The sequence below is a fragment of the Solanum tuberosum genome, unplaced genomic scaffold (assembly GCF_000226075.1).
Source record: "Solanum tuberosum cultivar DM 1-3 516 R44 unplaced genomic scaffold, SolTub_3.0 scf00233, whole genome shotgun sequence".
Taxonomy (NCBI): Eukaryota; Viridiplantae; Streptophyta; class Magnoliopsida; order Solanales; family Solanaceae; genus Solanum; species Solanum tuberosum.
In genome coordinates this window covers 91,667-99,301 of record NW_006239170.1, presented here as the reverse complement: position 1 = coordinate 99,301, position 7,635 = coordinate 91,667, and the positions used below count along the sequence as shown (strand labels likewise).

General features: G+C 32.1%; 1 protein-coding gene across 1 annotated transcript in view; it reads left to right on the top strand.

Annotated features, from left to right (window-relative positions):
- LOC102594698 (callose synthase 12) overlaps window positions 1-3,651 on the top strand; it is a 9,944-nt gene extending 6,293 nt beyond the window's left edge. The window contains exons 2-3 of the mRNA XM_006357419.2: window positions 1,052-1,124; window positions 3,322-3,651. The gene's annotated coding sequence lies outside the window, so the exon portion shown is untranslated. The remainder of the gene's footprint in view (window positions 1-1,051; window positions 1,125-3,321) is intronic.
- The last annotated feature ends 3,984 nt before the right edge of the window (window positions 3,652-7,635 follow it).

Here is a 7,635-nt window from a genome sequence, read left to right as displayed (position 1 = left end):
GTAGTCAGCAGTAGTATGGCTTCATATTGAATCTGCTTATACTCATGTATGGGGGATTTTATAGATATTGTTAAGAATCCAACATGTTACATGTATTAATTTGCAATGAAGCTAGTATATTGCTCAGCTGCATCCGTTTTGGTTTTGCTTTCATCTCGTTTTGAGCCAATTATAGAGGATGAAAAGAATCAAAACTATAAGAGTCCTGGTTAACTTGGTTCTGCTAGGAACTGTACTCTCTTCTTGCTCAAGACTCTCCCATAAATCGCTGGATTCCACATCTAAAAATGATGATAGTTACTAAATGTTGTCTACATATTCTATTATGGACTACTTCATAAGAAAAACGTATCCTATTGTGGACTAACATATGTAAAACTCACAAGCTTAGTTTGGGATCTATTTCTTGACTTGTGCTTTCTGATTTCCCTGAAAAGTTTCAATAAGCTGATATAATATATAAAGTAATATTACTCATGTTTATGTACTGGAGCTGAGGTTCTTAAAGTCTGGTTTTTGCTTTGGATTGGTGAAGATTTTGGAAGATATATAATAGTATTCATAAGTTGCTATCTACGTTACAGTCTTCTTAAATTGGCCAATACACCATTCTTTTTGACCACCATTGAATGAATCCTCTTCAACAAAAACTCTTCTGTCTGCGTAGCTCAACTTATGACTAGTCACTACTCACTAGTGTACCCTATATATAAAGATATACAATGTTTCCCACTATATAGCAAGAATATTAACAGTTTTGACTTGAAGGGCTTTCTTGTTTTAGTAGGATGCTTCTATCAAGTTAGCATACCTCTCGTGGACGTTGATCATCTAATGCTACTTTCTAAAACTTCAGAAGCTAATTTACAGGTCCAATTTCCATGGAAACTAGTTATCTTCTAGCTACCTATAGCTCCTAAAATAATTTTGTTCGATTAGCTAAAATATCATCCTTTTTGTTGCCTCTCCTGGAATTTGTGTTTTTGATCATTCCTCGATTTCTGGAATTTTTTATTGTGTTACAACAATTCTCTTCTTTCCTCACTTTCAGGGTTCACAGGAACATTAAGTATGAGTGCTCCATATACTTCAATGTCCAATATACATGCGGCAATTAAGGGATGGTATGAAAACCTTCTCAACTCTTAGATTTGTTGTTAAATATGGTCTAGTTTGGGTTTTCGTCAGTTATTCAAATATTTTGTTCAGTTTACCAACCATCTTGTTTGGAGCTGAATCATGCATACTGCTATTTTTAGTGTTAAATTAAATATCATGAAGTTACTTTTAAAAAGTTTAATTAAGATAAACTTTTTAGAAGTTACATATGAAAAAATAACAGTAGAAGTTACTTCTAAAGAGATAACATTAGATTTTCACTTTCTTGTGAGCCTTTTCAACTATCCTTCATATGGATTTTTAATTTTTTATTCTTCTTTCAAATTGAGGGTAGTGGAAGGGGAAATGGGGGAGGGGTTTACAATGTGGGGAATCAAACCCTCATCAACAAGGTGGAAGTTTAGGTAGCCGACCAATTGAGCTACTAAGATTCCTCCTTTCATATGGAGTTAATCTATGGTTTAATCTGATTTTTCGTAAGCTTGGTTATGTGTAGATCTATTTGCTAGCACCAAATCTGAAGCTGACTCTTAAGTAGGGATAATAGGATAACATTTAGCTGTATGTTAAATTTCGAAATATTTGCTGCTCTAATTATTGCAATCTTTTTACACGTTGTTTGTTAAGGTCCCCTGATATGGATCTGGTTATGGGGCATTGTACTGTGAAATCAAATGTTTTCTTCCTACGACCTATGGTGCTGGTTCGTTAAGAGAGAACCTGCAATCTCTTGAGTTTGAAGTACTCAAAGACTTGAATAATTTTCTGCTTTCATTTTCTCAGACACCAGATAGTTTAAATACAATACTTATAAAATAACTACCCCTAGAAACTAGGACATGACTTCCTAACTTAACTGGAATGAAAGACTGCACTACTACAGGAAAATAACTGCACTATTACAGGAAAATAACTGCTACTAAAGAGAAATTACTGCAGTAACTATTGGATAACCAAGGAGTGATAACATTGTTCACGATCAATTTTGTTGAGAACTGATTTACTAAAATGTCCAGAATAATTTGCCACATTCAAGATATCTCTGGAGTGTTTCCACTTCTCTTTCTTTTTTTTTTTGATGACCGTAGTGTCCGGGTCAGCTTTTGCGCACCTCGGCTAATTCCTATATCTCTGGAGTGTTTCCACTTTCCCTTTTCTGTACTAGTCAGAAGCCCAAAATTTTATTGGAAAAGCACAAGGGAAGTAGATTCGAGTAAATAGTACGCTGACCAACCAACTCTTTACTCATTTATTCTAGAATCTTACAGTAATTGTAGGCTGAACTAGTGGCATTGAGAGAGAATCAATACTATTAGTTGGATTTATGCTAATATCTGAACTCCAAAAAGTTATAGCTCATGATGTAACCATACAAAGAGACTGAAGCTTTTAGTGTCAACCAATGTGGGACTTCAACACCCCTCCTCTGTTAGAACTGGAAACTTGGAGCACTGATAACAAAGTATTGAGGGGGGTGTCCTACATTGGATAACTCAGTATTAGGGATATTGGTGGTTCTGACTCCATGTTGATAAAACTGGAACTTGGACTTAACTCAACCCCAAAGCTAGCTCAAAAGTTAAGTATTATCCAGCGTAACGTACTCGAATGAACAAGAATCAAATGGGAAATTTATTAACTACCTCACCTCACTGACCAGAATACAGACTTGATAATTTGTTTCGACACCGAAGATAAGGGAAAGATTGGGAAAATAAGAGTAAGAAGAAAGAGCAAGAGGAGGAAGAATCAGAGGTGAAGAAGAAAGATATAGGGAGATTTTTTTTTCAGATTTTTCATTCTTCTTTCTCACTTGTGGGACACTCCATAATTACTGCACTTGAGCCGAGTTTCCTTCAGAAACAACCTCTCTAGCTCCATGAGGTAGGGGTAAGGTATGCGTACACTCTGAACTCTCCCCAGACCATACTAGTGGAATTTCACTTTGACTGTTGTTGTGACTGGGTAGTTGTAGTAATCTCTTCTTCAATTTAAGCTCACTAAGCTCCCCTACTTTGATTTTCTTAACTAGCTATTTCCCCTATACCTAACAATCCAAATCATATAAGGAGACTAAAACCCATAACCTTTGACCAAACACGAGACTCTAAAGACACGTGCTGAGTTGTTATTTGCTTATTTGTTTATATTAGCCTCTTGTTTTTGTTGAAAGATGTTGAAGTAGTTGCTTTGCTTTTGCAGGGATGAACATTAATGTGAAGTAGTAGATACAGTACAGAGTTTGAAGAGGCTAGAAGGTTAAATATTTTTTTTTATTATAGAGCTTGTATTGTGAATTATACCGTTTACTTGGATTACTATTAGTTTGGTTGACGAGTTTTCATTCATCTTTTGTAATTGTTGTTGTATTTTGTTGTCATACTAGTGCACAGATGAGGAGCATTATCTTATATTATTGTAGAACCCCCAAAGTTCATTTTTGTACTGTTTTTGTAGTTTCTACTGGGGAACCACGTGCAAGTATAGTAGCAATTACTTCTGTATTAAATGCATTTCTCAAATGTTTTTGAATTATTAGAGTCCTTTGTCCTTGTTCTAGATAGAAACTGTAGCCATTTCTCCTTTTTTATTTTTATACCTCATGTCTGCTCTTTTTACTTGCCCCTAGATAAGGATGAACTTCAGTTACTCTTCTTGTGGGATTCTTTTTTTGGCTGTATTATACAACCTGTGGCAAAGCGGAAAAAGTTATGATAGACAGATAATTTACATGGCCAAAAATCTTGTCATTACCAGTAATAACTTGCCATGTCAAATGTGATAATATCTGCACCATAGGACCAATTGTATATATTCAGATAAAACAAGGAGAAGTGAAAAGTTTATCAAACAGCACAAATCTTACTAGCTTAGGGGCTAGGGCCTACATACATTCGTATGAGTTTTCGAAATTAACATTTGTGTCATTTTGGTCTGTTGATACATGTATCTGGACGTGTGAGATACATGGGTTCAAAATTATGTATAATTTGTTTAAATATTTTCTATCCAAGTGGATTTATATGTATTTGAGATACGATGACTCACTCACTCGCCCAGTGGCGTAGGCACATGTATGCGCCAAGGTGTCCAATTGGACACCCTTCGTCGGAAAAAAATACCGCACATACAAGTAAAATGATACATGAAGTGATTAAATAACATATTTTGGACATCCTTGACATAATAGGTTGTTTTAGCCTAATGGTTTAAGATGTCTTGAATGTGTGTTTAGACATTTTTAATGAGTTAGTGCTCGCGTGTTTAAATCTTACTTGAAACAATTTTTTTCCCTTTTTAAAAAGAGCTTTTGTTATTTAATTTTTGGACCCTCTTCATGAAATTCCTGGCTCCGCCACTGCACTCGCCACTCTCCATATGTATCTATATATCATAATGTATTTGGTATTCTAGATACATGTATCTAGTGTGATTTTACATGTATCTGGGATACATTGACTCCATCACTCGCCTCTCTCCCTATGTATTTGTATTTTAGAGTGTATCTAGGGGCAAAAAAAACATGTATCTATGTGTATCTAGCTTGATTTTTTATATGAAATTATTAATTAGTGAAACAATATGTAATTATTTTAAATTATAGGAAGAATTAGTAAATATAGTAGGCACGTTTGTGTAATTAGGTAGCTTTTCCAAAGTCTATACGTACATACTTTTGCTGTGAGATGTTTAAGTTGTGATGGGCTAATCTGTTTCTTCATTTACTTTATCATAATTAAGTAATATATTGTTTATTGTATTTATCAGATCCAAAATAGTCCCTCATCTTTGGGTTAAGACTCAAAGTCATCCTTGAGTTTTCACATGGAGCATTAATAGTCCCTCATGTTTGCAATATTGGTGCATTTTTGGTCCTCCTTCAAAATTTTGCCTTTTTTTTAACATTGATTCTTTTCATTATTTATGTATGGAATGTTTAATCGTCATTTTATATATTTAGTAGAAATAATAACTGCATGTTAGAGATTGTGAGAAGAAAAACACCTTGTTTTGTTTAGTAGAAATTATATTGCAGGTAAAGTCGAGAAGTTCATCACGACGATTTCACGTGCAATAGTACAAATTTTTCTTTTCTTGCAATGTCATATGTTAAAATGTTCTTAGTTTAGCTGCAATAATATTTATACTGAACAGAACAATGTGTTCTTCTTCTCACCTTCTCTCACATAGAGCTATTATTTCTACTAAATATATAAAAAGACGATGGGACATTCCTTACATAAAATTATGAACAAAATTAATGTTAAAAAATAGGCAAAAGTTTAGGGGAGGACCAAAAGTGTACCAATATTGCAAACATGAGGAACTATTACTGCTCCATGTGAAAACTCAAGAATGACTTTGAGTCCAAAGATGAAAGACTATTATGGGACTTCTCTCTATTTATCACTTAAACATACATAATTTTGGTGTAATTAGTGTGTGGCTAAGTTTTTGGCTTGGAACCAATAATTGACTTGAGTTGCACATGTATTGTGGCCTGTGGCCTTCCAATTGGCCAAATGCCAAAAATCTCATCGATTTCTTGTACCAACCGTACTAATAAGTATTTATGATTTCATTTTCTTCACAGGTGTATCCACGTTAGGGGACCTTTTGAACAGTTCAATAAGTGTTTATTTGACTTTTTTTGGCATTGTTAAGCTAGCTTGTGAGTTGTGTCCTTTTCAAGCTTTAATAAGTTGTACAAACTTATTTGGAATGAGAATATCCAATATCTAGTAGTGCAAAAGTAGATTAAAAACAACTTCATTCACCATAGCAATGGGGAATTTGACTATCTCATGGACAAAGTTATTTGATGCGTATTATTGATAAAAGGTGATAGGTATTCTCTAAAATTAATTGAGGTAATCTGAGCCTAGACATCACGGTAATAAAAAAAAGAATTAAAAAAAAAGAAATGATGAATTAACATGCAATTGAAATGAATTTTGACTAAAACCTAGTAAAAACATGTTGTCATTAGCAACAAAGTCATAATTTTCTCGATGAATTCAAAATATGAAAAAATAAATTCAAAATACATATATGAAAAAATAAATGAAAAAGTCAAGGTGATTCAAATCATACGATACTTTTGAATTGTATGAAAAAATACGCTCCTTAATCAAGATGACTTCATACTTAGAAAGGATACGAACTTGAGATTTCTAATCTAGAATACTTACCGCTCTATCACGATTACGATAGATGCATTGAAATAAACTTTAAAATTGAATGCAAGATGGTCAAAGACTAATAAATTATTAACAGTACTACTTGTATAGATCTGTCGGCAATGCATATATATTTATTAATGGGTCAAAACTGTGTGTGGGTTGGTGGACTAGTGGGAGGGGCACGAAAAAACCGCGAAAAATTATATTATTTATATATAATTAAAATAATTACATTTTTATATATATAATAAATATTAAATTTACTAATTCTTTCATATTTTAAACCTCTTAATAAAAAAATCTTAGATTCCACTTAAGAAGTGGATATAATTGTTGATCCCATCAACATTCCTGACTACTTCACATTGGGTTACTGATGCACGTCTGCTCTTTTAATTTTTTATTTTATTTTGTATAAATACTTATATTTTTTGTTTTTTTCCACCAATATTTAAATAAATATAAAAAAAAAATCACATGTTGAAGATCTGTTAATGAACACTAAAAAAAATAGAAAAGATTCAATTGGATAGAAGTCACATGATACAGTAAAATTTGAATTAAGAACCATACATTTTTTTTCTAACTCAACATAATTACCTTATTCCAATAAGATCAATAGTTAGTACGTACTAATTTTTATGGCCAAACACATACACAACCCCTCAAACTTGCCCTCATTTTTCATTTTGACACTCCAACTTAGTCTTGTTCCATTTTAATCCTTAAACTCCATTTTTTTGTACCATTTAAACACTTATACTAATTTTTATGATTTGTTTTTATTTATGTTCTTCAATTGCAATTTCTTATTTTAAAAAAATAGACGTGTGCCTGTTAATTTTTGTAAAATAATTAAACATTCGCAAATGAACATAAAAAATTTCAAACAATAATATTATTTTTTGATATTTCTCTGTATTTTTTGCATGAAAATAAATTGACGAAAGTTCTTTGATTTTGTTTCTTAAACATTCAATTAAATTAAATAACACTACTTATTTATTTTTCTTATCATCTAGGCAATCTAAATTTAACGCAAATATTCACTTTTAATTTTTAATATAATCAATATGAATAAAAAAAATCATCTTCAAAAAAACTCGGCTGACTTTGTTAATAACACTACTAAAAAAAGACTCTTGTTCATTGCTAATAACACTACTAAATAATGTTAAAACTCGATTGACTTTGTTAGGTTGTCAGTGATTTTAAAGAAAGAAAACCAACACAATTTCGTAGGTTATTTTTCACACAAAAATACGCAACACTCTTAAAAAGAAATTATTATTTTTTAAAAAGAATTATTTTTTGTTAATTTTTAATTTTTTAA